Consider the following 11,784-nt stretch of genomic DNA (forward strand, 5'->3'; position numbering starts at 1 on the left):
TTGAGGAAATAATCCCTGCATGAGCAAAGAAGATGCCTTGTTGGGGCAGTAAGGAGCCAGTCGTCCAGGTACGGAAAGACCTGAATTCCCTGAATTCCCTGGAGTCTCAGGTGGGCCGCTATCGCTGCCAAGACCTTGGTGAACACCCTTGGGGCTGAGATGAGACCGAAGGGAAGGGCCCTGAACTGGAAATGGCTGGCTCCCAGCCGGAAGCGGAGAAACCTCCTGGAGCGTCTGTCTACGAGAATATGATAGTACGCATCCTTGAGGTCTATTGAGCACATCCAGTCGTTCTCCCGCAGTAGTGGTAGAATAGATTGCAGTGTGACCATCCGGAACTTTACTTTTGGTACTGCAGGTTCAAGAGAGAGAGGTCCAGGATGGGCCTCGCGTCCCCCATCTTTTTTGGCACCAGAAAGAACCTGGAGTAAAACCCTGATCTGAGCTGATCTGGGGTGACGGGCTGGATGGCTCTTTTTTGTAAGAGCTGCTGAATTTCTGCAGCAGCCGCCTCCCTCGGATTGGGTTGTACATCGGGGAGGCTTCTGATTCTGGGGGTTACAAGAAAGGGAATTTGGTAGCCTCTGGATATAACATGAAGCACCCAGCGATCTGTTGTTATGGACTCCCACACTGCTAGGTGCCTCGAAAAACGTCCCCTGACTGCCTCCAGAGTGGAGCAGCCGGGTAACCCCTCAGGGGGTTCTGCATGGGCCTTCTCAGAGAAGGGTTCTCTGGACCCAAAATTCCTGGGACCCCCTCTGCCTCTAGGGCAGCGTCCTCCCTGTCCTCCTCTGCCACGAGAGGACTGGTTGTCCAGAGCAGACTGGGATTGATGCGATTTCCGTTACCACATCTTCTTCTGACCGTTTTGGTTCTTGGCAAAGGACCTCTGGGGAGCAGAGAAGCTGACTCCGACGGGCAGACAACATCTTCCCGTCTTTCTCGCTCTGGACGAAGGTGTCGCGAACGGTTTTGCCAAACAATGCAGAACCATCAAAAGGGGCATTCGCAAATGACGCCTTAAAGGGTTCCGAGAAGTCACAATGTCGGAGCCAGGCTTGCCTCCTCATGACCAGCCTGACTCCGCTTGCTCTATCAGCTCCCTCAGTGGCGTGAGACAAAAGCCACATAGAGGTGTTGGAAATAGAAAGTAGGGTGGACATTCAGGAGGAGTACAGTTGCTTGTCCCCTTCCGATATGGACCCTGGGGGGAAGCAGCCTATTCTTTGATTAGATCCCGCTGTATCCGAATGACGTGTGCCATATAGTTCAGGGCCCTCATGGAGAAGGTCGCTGAATTGAAGGCCCGCTTTCCAAGGCGGTCCATCGCGTGAGACTCCTTGCTCGGCGGATGAACCGTGGGGCTCTCCTGAGCCAACTCTCTCTTGGTGGCTGACGCCACCAACATGGCATTCACAGGGGGACCTCTGCTCCAATGGGTTCTCTCTGACGGGGGGCTCAAGATTTTGTCCGGGCGCTTGGGAACAGGCTCTACAGTGTCCGGCTCCCTCCAAGCCCTAGTGGCTATAAGATCCACCAAGGGGTCGGGGGGAGGGGACACCCAAGAGGAAGATGGCCCTGCCTCGAACGCCTCTAGGAATACGGACTCGTCGGAGGAAGCCTTGGGGGCAGACCACCCCCCCTGATTCTGAGCATTTCCATGATGTCTCCAAAGGAGACATCCTCGGGGGGGTGACCTTGGGGGGCCTTCCCCTTAATCCAAGTCCGTATCTTCAGTGAGGGACTCAAGGGAGTCCACGTGCCTCCTCTTGCACTTCGAATTGCGAGGAACCTCCTCGGGGGGCTGTCCGAGGAGTCCTCACCAGCAATATCCTGTTCCAATGGAACACCTAGAGGCGCTGAAGCAGGATGCCCCGAAGGCCGGGTGAGGGGAGCCAGGACCAGCTGAGAGGGAGTGCAGGGGGGAGCTGAAGCCAGGACCGGAGGCCTGGATGCACTCAACAGTACCCTCTCCACCACCGCGAAAGCAGAGGGGGAGCCACTTTCTGACGGATCCGAGGCGGGGATCGGACCCGGAGCCGAGACTATCGGATCCAAAGGACCCGCGCGTTCCGATCGGGATGGGGCCGAAAGCACACCGAGTCCCTCGGATCCGAAGCTCGGCCCACGGCTCCGAGAGGTCGGATCCGACAAACTCGAGGGAATCTTCGAAGCTGAAGTGCCTAGCACTGTCGGCTCCGACCCACCCCCTGATCCAACGCGGCTCGGCTCCGACAGCTCCAAACCCGGAAGGCGGGTCGGAGAAGGAGCGATAGGAGCAAAAAAGAGGGTCGAGCTCCCCCCCCTGGAAGGGGGGGGGGAGGCAAGAGCACTCCCATCTGCATCTGGGCCTGGATGAACCTCCTCATCATCCAGTCCATGTCCGCATCTGAAATACTGAAGGTGGACCTCGAGGAGGCCACCGAGGCAGGCCTGGAGTGCCGCCTCGATGACCTCGACAGGGACCGGGTCACCTCCTCCTCGGGTCCTGCTGAGAAGCAAGGGGATCGGATCCGAGGAGGAGGCAAACCAGAAACCCTGGAGGGAGAAGCCCGTTTGGCAGGCGGGGCCGAGGAGGAGTCTTCGGCCCGCCGCTTAAGGGTGCTTCTCCCTCCGCTTCTCTTTCCTGGCCTCCCTCACCGCCGAAGCCACAGTGGGAGGTTGAGTCCCGGTCGGAGGGAGGGGGCAGGAGTGGCCGCTACCGAGGACTGGGTAGCGGTCACAGAGTCGAGGCGGAGCTGGGTCTGGGGGCAAAAGGCCCACCAGAACCAGCTTCGACCTCCGATCCTTAAGTGCCCTGGGGTTGACCGCAGCGCAAATCGTGCAACCTGAGGAGAGGTGTTCAACCCCAAGGCACCTAACGCACCGAGTGTGGCCATCGGCCGGTGAAAGCTTGTGACCACACTCAGTGCATTTCAAAAAAATGGCTTTAGGGGCCTCCGACATCACTAAAAGAAAACAAACCCGCTAGGCCCCTACACACCACACACACACACACACACACACTGCGACCAGGGAGGAGAAATAAAAGATAAAAAACTAAGCTAATTTAAGCTAAAAAGAGTGAAACTAGGGCTAAGGAACACCTAAACACACACACAAACACTCGCTCAAAAAGAGTACAAGAAAAAAATGAAAACTTTCTTTTCTCACAAAATTTGACCAAGAGCTCTGGAATCTAGCTGTTGCTTGAAGAGCGGCAAACTAGATCTGAGGTCAGTCAGGGTTGGTAGGGGATTATGGGTAAAGGGAGGAGCTAGGATCTATGCTGTGGTAGAAGTTGCCGGCTCTGATCCGAGATCGGATCCGTAACCCAAAGGTTGCTGACAAATGAAGTTCCTACTTCAGATCCTCTAATTTAAATGGCTTTAGACCGGGAAGTTTGTAACACAGGGAAGCAAGGGGACAGACTAGGTCCTCTAACTGTAATGGGCCTAGCCCATAGGAACAGCTAGTAGAATACCACAGAAACAATCACACACACACAACTTTTCCACAAAATAACACCAAACGAACAATAGCTATGAAAATAGCTTTTTGTTTGCAATAAATTCTCTCATGAAGAAGAAAAAGGGTACTTAGCCACAGCCAAGAGCAAGACCACATCCGAGCTACACGAGCGGCAAATCAGATCTGGGGATATAGAGCAGTGCAGCATGGGATACCATCTTAGCCCAGCCAATAGAAAGACTTCGAGTTAGAAAAGTTTTGGCTGAGTCGGAGCCGACATTCGGCTCCGAACCCACGGGTAAGAATGCAGGCGAGATTGGACTACATAACATCTGCTGTATTTTAAAACTCAGTTTCATGTTTCTTTGTGATGCCTTGTTCAATAACACTGCTACATCCAAAGATTATAAAAATGTACTGTTTATTACAATTTTAATACAACACAGCACTGCTTGTTGAACAGGAATTCTACATACAAAGTTTTTGTTCACATATTTACATGTAAACAGTGCTGCCCTTAAAATAAGAGAAGCTACTACAGCAGTAATGCAAAAATGCAGTTTCCATCATTGATTTTTTACAAAGAAAAATATTCTATGAAGAAAAAAGACAACTTTGAGATGAGTGGTGTCTTGTCTCAGTTTAGTGTAAAATAAGGGCAAGAAACAGCAACAAAAAACTGTCATCCCTGTCTCCAAATATGCAAACAATGGAATGATGACTCCTTTTTTTCTGTAACACATCACACAGAGACAAGGACAGTACAACCTTTCACCTATAACTGACTAACCCACATTAGTGACTTTTAACTTGCATGCCACAGCATACATATCAACCAGAATACAGCATTTAGTACCAGATACTTTAGGTGTGCTGGTTCTGCAAAAATTACACCCCTCACACAAATATAATTCAATACTCAGTAGAATGAGTAAACCAAAATTGGTGTGTTTCACAGTCTGCCATGTATTTCATATCTAAATGCATGCTTCTGAAACAGTTTAAAATTAAAATATTGAAGGAAGACTTAAAAGTTTAAATTCCACTGGAAGTGACAAGCAGCTATTTCTTCTACTACTACTTTCGGCTTTTCCCAATTAGGGGTCGCCACAGCGGATCACCTGTCCGCTCATGATTAGCAGTGGAGTTTTACGATATCAAGTTGCCAGCCCGGCATCCAACCTTCCATAAAAGGCACACAGACACACGCACTCACACCTAGGGCCAATTTAGTGTGTCCAATCCACCTACAGCATGTCTTTGGGATGAGGGAGGAAACCGGAGCACCTGGAGGAAACCCACGCGACCACAGGGAGGACATGCAGACTCCACACAGAAGGCACCCCAGCAGAGGATCAAACCAGAGAGCCTCTTGCTATGAGGTAGCAACGCTAACCGCTGCACCACCGAATCAGTACAACAGAGCTGGCTTACATGACCAAAGAAATAACACTGAATTCTAACTTCAATGTTGGGTCTTTTACCCCGAATATGCATAAAAGATGTGATGTGATATGCTATGATAGGAGATAATTTATGAGTTCAAGTGCAACAGGAACAAACAGAAGAAAACAACACATTTCAGTCAGAAAAATGACGATCCAAAAAGAACTGATGAGGGAAAAAAAATAAAAGTGGGATGGAATACAATGTTTTTAAAGGGAAATATACAGCCATTAAATGGATGACTAAAGTGGACAGTGTAGATCTGAACTGTGTGAATGAACATACTGGTTTAGAAACTATCATAACACAATAAGTGGTGAAAGCAACTGGTTAAAAATAGCAACTTCACATTTCGGGTTGGGAGGGTGGTCTAATGGTTAAGGTCTTTCCTTACAAACACAAGGTGCAGGGTTTGAGTCTCACACGGGACAATTGGCTAGGCTTAAAATGGCTCACAAGGGCAGTTAGCTTAGTACTAATCTATGAATCTATAAGACACACTGCTGCTAACTTTAAATAGCTCGTTTTGATCTTAATTTGACCACATCTATAAAACCACTTCATTTGTTGCCCTGTTCACCAGGATGAGCTCCAGTTTCTGGAATGTCACCTACTAACTGGTCTATATGCAGCTGCAACAACTGCTGTCTGGCAAGCACGACAGAGTTTTCTCGAGAAGAGCAAAAAACCTGGACATCATTTAAACATGCATTTGTCACTGTCCAAAGCTCAACAACACAAAGGACTGGGCCTGAAAGAGTATGGAAGTGCGTATGTGGTAAGGGACAGGGATCAAGATGCGAAAAAAAAAAATTAAAAACAAAAATTCCCCACACAGCTACAATTAATGATGGTGCTTCATTATGTTTTTGAAGGGGTAGTTCAAAAAGGTTGAAATACTGAAACATGCAGAATGTAATGGTGACCCATGTTTTGGACGCATTGTGGACAAAAGCCAATAGGGTAAAACAGGAAAGGTGTCTGATGAATCAGGTGGCCTGACTAGCAGGATGCAGTCAAAGAACTATCAAGAGGAAACAAGCACTTTTTTTCTTGAAGGGGTCATAAGTATCACAATTAGGGCTACAACTTTCTAAGCCCATGGAACTGACCCTGTGTGAATACTTTTTACTCTCATTGTTCATTATGATTTTGTATCAATCTACCTTGCAACTCTTCCCAAATGATGACTTTATAATTACTTCAGTGTTACCCTTCAGTTTAAAACTACAAAACAGTACAAAATATATGAGTAATTACTGAAATTTATGTACCACAGTCCAAAGAAAGCCATGAAAATGTTAACCTCATACATGCATAAAGGTGGTGGACCTGGGGGTATCAGACTAAAGGCTAATGCATGGCAAAAAAGACAATTTTTATGCATAACTTTAATAAATAAATAAATTAAAATGTTTTCTTTATCCAATACACTTGAAACTAAGGGATACACAGTCCCCAAATACCTAAAGGAACTGGAAGATAACTATAGGAGGAAGCTATACAGGTGAAAAAAGAAATGAGTGGCTAATACCAAGGAAATTTTATAATGAAGGAAAGGAACTCCCAGTGTAACTGTTTCTAAGTAATGAGTTGACAGAAGCAAAAATATAAAGTGAATAACTCAGATTTACTATCTGCTTGATGCAACCACACTACCTCATTCATAGCAATTCATAAAAGACAGCTCGACTACAGTCACACAGTACTTGTACTCAGGCTTGTCACTACACAACCAAACATCCCCAAAAAAAGCATACTTTTTAAGGGGGAAGCCCTCCTGCACCCCCCCCCCGCAATAGGGAAGACTGGTTCTTCACACTCCCTTTCCATATTATTCTCGCTTCAAGGTCACAGCACCTCTGAGAAACAGGACTCACTGATAGGCAATATACTGCTTCTTCCACTCCCTGTAAGACGCACTACCATGGAGTACCAGCAGTTCACTAAAAAGCATATGCACAATCTCATGCTAAGCAGTAGTCAGCAACTATACCACAAGCATGCCAACTTGACTAAAAAAGAATAGTTGCGTAAAAACTTACCTTAACCTTAGATGTCCATCTCTTCCATGCTGCAGTATTCATAACTGTAGGGAGGTTGCTGCCTGCAGCACCACACATCCGGCCAGTAAACCAAAGTCTTAGGAGCAAGGGTACATGCGACGTTTGATGTCACAGCCATAAACCGACATTGGCTATAAAAGTGATGTCTGCACGTACCCACATCAGAATGGACTGCCACATACAGTAGTACCCCTAGTAAGCAAGGAAGAGGAAAGGGGGAAGCTTTTCAGATCCACATGTGAGACCAGGCTAGAGGGTGCCTCATGGAGGCATGTGTCTACTGCTGAGGTTTTATTGATGCAGAGAGAGAGAGAGAGACAGATGTCCCATCAGGTAGACCAACAGGTAAAGAGGGGGTAGGAGGTTGGGACTGAATACTGCAACATGGAAGAGAAGGACATCTAAGGTTATGGTTAAGTTCTTACAAAAAAACTATTCTATGCCCTTCTATCCTCCTGTTGCAGTATTCATAACTGTAGGGAGAGAGTGCCAAAGCTTTTAGGTATGAGCCTGGGAGGAAGGATCAGGACCCTGGTCTATGAGAACATGTAGGACAGATCCAGCAAATCCAGTTCTGGCTTGAGAAACTAAATCTAGTTTATAATGCCTGGTAAATGTATTGACTGATGACTAGGTAGCCACTTCTAGGATAGAAGCATAGTCTACCCCCTGAAGAAGCAGCTGCCCTGGTGGAATGAGCTCTCACATTTTTCAGTTAGAACTTTCCCATGAAGGGAGTAACATGCAGAGATAGCCTTTAAAATCCATGAAGATGAAGTCTGTTTTGAGACTGCCTTCCCCAAGCCCCTTGGGTGAAACAAGACAGACAACTAGTCAGACATTCTAATAGGTTTGGTTTTGTCCAGGTAATACTCAAGCTGTTTGTGGACATCTATGGAATGTAGAGCTCTTTCCTTTCACAGGAATTTTGAAGTTGAGGGAAGAAGACAGGAAGGTTAATGGTCTGATTCAAACATAGCTCATTCACCACCTTAAGCATGAAGGAAGGAAGGGTTAGCCCTGAGGGAGATCCTGTCTTTATGGAAGATGAGGTAAGGAGGGATGGCCATTAGGGCTTGAATTTCTGATACCCTCCTGGCAGATGTGAGGGCCACCAGCAGTACTGTTTTTCAGGTACATAGCTTTAGTGATGCTGAGTGAGCTGGTTTAAATGGGGTAAGGTGAGTTTTTCAAGGACAAAATTTAAGTCCCATGTAGGAGGAATTGGCTTATGAGGGGGTCTGATGTGAAGGACCCCTTTCAAAAAGACCTTAACCTCTAACCTGGATGCCAAAGGAGATACCAAAGGAAGACAACCAGAAATGGCAGACAAGTGGACCTTAACAGAAGAGTACATCTGTCCTAAATGTAGAAGCTCACACAAGTAAGAAAGGACCATGGGGGTACAGGAATGAGTAAAAGGTCCTGTTTTTTCTTTTGACACCACCTGGAGAATATTTTCCATTTTGCCACATCATTTCTCCTGGTACTAGGTTTCCTGGCCTCTGCAGAACACTGAGTACATCCTCTGAGTATAGGTGTCTGAAAGGGATCAGAACCCTATCACCCATAAAGTGAGCCTGAGATTAGTCACCTGAGGGTGTAGTAGGGACCCCTTGTCTTGTCCGAGTAGGTCAAAATGGTAGGGTAACCTGTGGTGATTGCCCTTGGCTAAAAGGTGAACAGGGGGAAACCAATGCTGTCTTGGCCAAAAGGAAGTCACCAGCAGGATTTTTGGTTTGTCCCTTTGGATCTTCAGAAGGACCTTCTGAATCAGTGTGAAGGGGGGGAGGCATAAAGATACATCCCCGCCCAAGAGAAAGAGAAGGCATCCACTTTCCAAGCCTGGGGATATGGATCCCTTGTACAAAACAGAGGCATCTGTCTGTTCTGGGAGGAGGCAAACAGATTTGCCTGAGGAATACCCCACATATGTACAAAATCAAGGAGGACTTTTTAGAAGATTTATAATGCTAGGTAAAGGGTCCTCACCTCTTTGGTATTGATGTGGTCTCTTTGCCTGAGTGGAGACCACTCTCCCTGCACTTTGCTTAGCTCGTGATGGTGTTGTAGAACTGCCCCCCCAACCGAGGTCTGAAGCATCTGTGAAGATTTGCTGTAAGGGTAGCGCCGAGGTATCTGCAAGGGTATGCCCTGGTTGAGATTGATGGCTGCAATCCACCATTTCAGTTCTTTTTTCAGGCATGGTAGGAAAGGGAGAAAGATATCCAAAGGGTGAGAATGTTGGTTCCAATGAGTCTTCAGTACCCAGTAGAAATTTCTCATATGCAGCCTTGCCAGAGGGGAGCATGGTTATCAAGGATGCCATGTGGCCCAGGGCTCTCAGGATTTCTCTGTCTGATAATGTTTGAAGAGTGAGAAGAGTTTTGAGGTAATGGGTGAGGTCTTTTATCTTCTGGCAGGGAATGAAGGCTTGCATCTTTGTCAGTTCTTATCTTGCACCTTAAGAAGACTAGGTCTTTTGGAGGGGTCAGGTGGGACTTCTCCTGGTTCACAGTGAGCTCCAAGTCTGCCATGATTTTGGTCACCAGGTGTAGGAGATGGTGTGACGGTCCTGGTGAAGTATTAGTAGGTCGTCTGGGTATGGGGATATTTGAATACCCTGTGTTCTGCAGTGGGCAATCACCAGAGCTAGACACTTTGTGAACACCCTGGGAGCTGTGGAAAGCCCAAAAGGTAATGCAGAAAACTGAAACTGCAAGGAACCTATGAATTTCCTGAAGCAGGGTTGAATGGGAATGTGCAGGTAGATGTGCTTCAAATCCAGGGATACCATAAAGGCCTGGTGGGGAATAAGGGTCAGGAGCAGATGCAAGGTGAGCATTTTAAAGGTGTGAACCTTGAGAAAAAGGTTGAGTAAGGACAAGTCTAGAATTGGTTTCCAAGGACCATAAACATCATTGAGTAAAATCCCTTGTTTATCTGCTGTGGTGGTACCCTTCCTATGGTGCTCTGAGCCTGTAGCTGATCCAGAATAGAAGAAAAAAGATTAAAAACTGGTATTTGTGAAGAGCTCTGAATGCAGCTGGCACTGATCCATGCCTTAACATCCCTCCTGCAAGCTTTCTCACTCATGCAATGTTTTTGGTTGCTAGAATTAGAAAATAATACTTAGCTCACTTATTTTTAACTTTTTTGTGGTATATAACTTGCATCTTATCAGTTCTGTTGAAAACTGCAACAAAGGATGTTCAAAATAAAACTATAAAACTAATTAACTTGCACATAAATAAATAAATATATATTTATCCCCATCCAACCTTTCTAGATGGCATCCTAAACTTTACCCAACTGTCCCATTCATTCTGAGAGACGGGTATTTCTGGGACAGAGGACAGCCCTACAGCTTATTCATTCCTACTCAAGAATGCCTTTCAGCCTTCCACTCTCAGGCAAGAGTCAGACAGTATTCACAGTGGGCCAGACCTGCTGGATCTTTGGGGGATGCCATAACGTCTCCACTTAGAGGTACCCCCCTGGAGGCTTATTTAGTTTGCTCACCGGGACAGTACACTGATCACAACAGAGCATTTTGCAGGCACAGCTCAAGTACTGCTGCCTCTAGAGGGGAACTGTGCCTTCACTTGCTAATTTCTCCTTGGCTGCATATTGCAAATTACTAGAAGAGCAGGTTCAGATGGTTAGGAAATCAATTAGGTCAGCAGTTGCATCACTTCTTTTAAGTTCCATACCAGTGCAAAATTGAAAAGTTATATAGTCACCCTAACATTAGATATGTGTTGTCTGCTTTTGTTCTTCAGCAGTTGGGTCTATGAATCAGAACTCAGATCCGACTTCGGCCATGCAAGACTTTGGATCCAAAGCTCTGGCTCCTCCGCTTACCCATAACCCCTTGCAGACCCTAACATTACTTCAGAAAGAGTATGTCCAAGGGAAACTACAAAGAATAAATAACGTCTCTCTCACAAATCAGAAAGTAACACAAACACTTAACTAAAAAACTTGTCTGGAGCTGAAAGTGAACAGACACAGCCTCAGGAACTGGACAGTTTGGTCACACTAGAAGCAAAAACAATAAATGTAGTACTAAGGAAGGTGGGTAGCTGAGGAAGAATGGAAGCAGACAACACAGATCTATCATTACAGTGAGAACATAAATTTTGTATTTGGTTTCTCTTCCATCCATTCCTCAATGGATGGCACAGTCTCCTCAGCTAATAATAAAACCCTTGGGTGGTCTCATGGAAAGATATTTCAGAGAATGGCTTAAACAAAAGGTGCTGTTTCTGCAGAACAAATACAGTTTATAGTGGGAAATGATGACATGATCATTGGACCAAGCAGCTGCTGCATGAAAGTTATCAATGGAGGCCCTTGAAAAGAAAGCAGTACAGGTAGCCACAGATCTAATCAAGTGAACTTTGATGGGCTTGGATAGGGTCAAGTCCTTTCCTGTATAAACATGTGAAATGGAAGTAGACAATCGTCTAGGTAAAGTGACTTTAGAGACTTCGTGACCGAGAGCCAGTTTGGATGTTAAGACCCAAAGAGATGGTCAGATCTCACAATGTCTTTGGTACAATGAATGTACTCCCCTTTGTTGGGAAAATTGGGAAAAAAAACTGGTAGATGGATGGTCAGATTTAAAGTAGTCTTGGTAGCTACTGTTTGAATAAAGAAAGGATTAGCCTGTAAGGATATCCTGTCCTTATAAAAAATAAAGAACAGAGGTTTGCAGGAAAAAGCCTGAAGTTCTGATATCCTCCTCACAGAAGTAACTACTACCAAAAATAACATTTTCTAAGTCAGAAACTTGATATCCTCCCTGGCTGCATGC

This window comes from Protopterus annectens, chromosome 1.part0 (assembly GCF_019279795.1).
Source record: "Protopterus annectens isolate FY-2018-M chromosome 1.part0, PAN1.0, whole genome shotgun sequence".
NCBI lineage: Eukaryota > Metazoa > Chordata > Ceratodontiformes > Protopteridae > Protopterus > Protopterus annectens.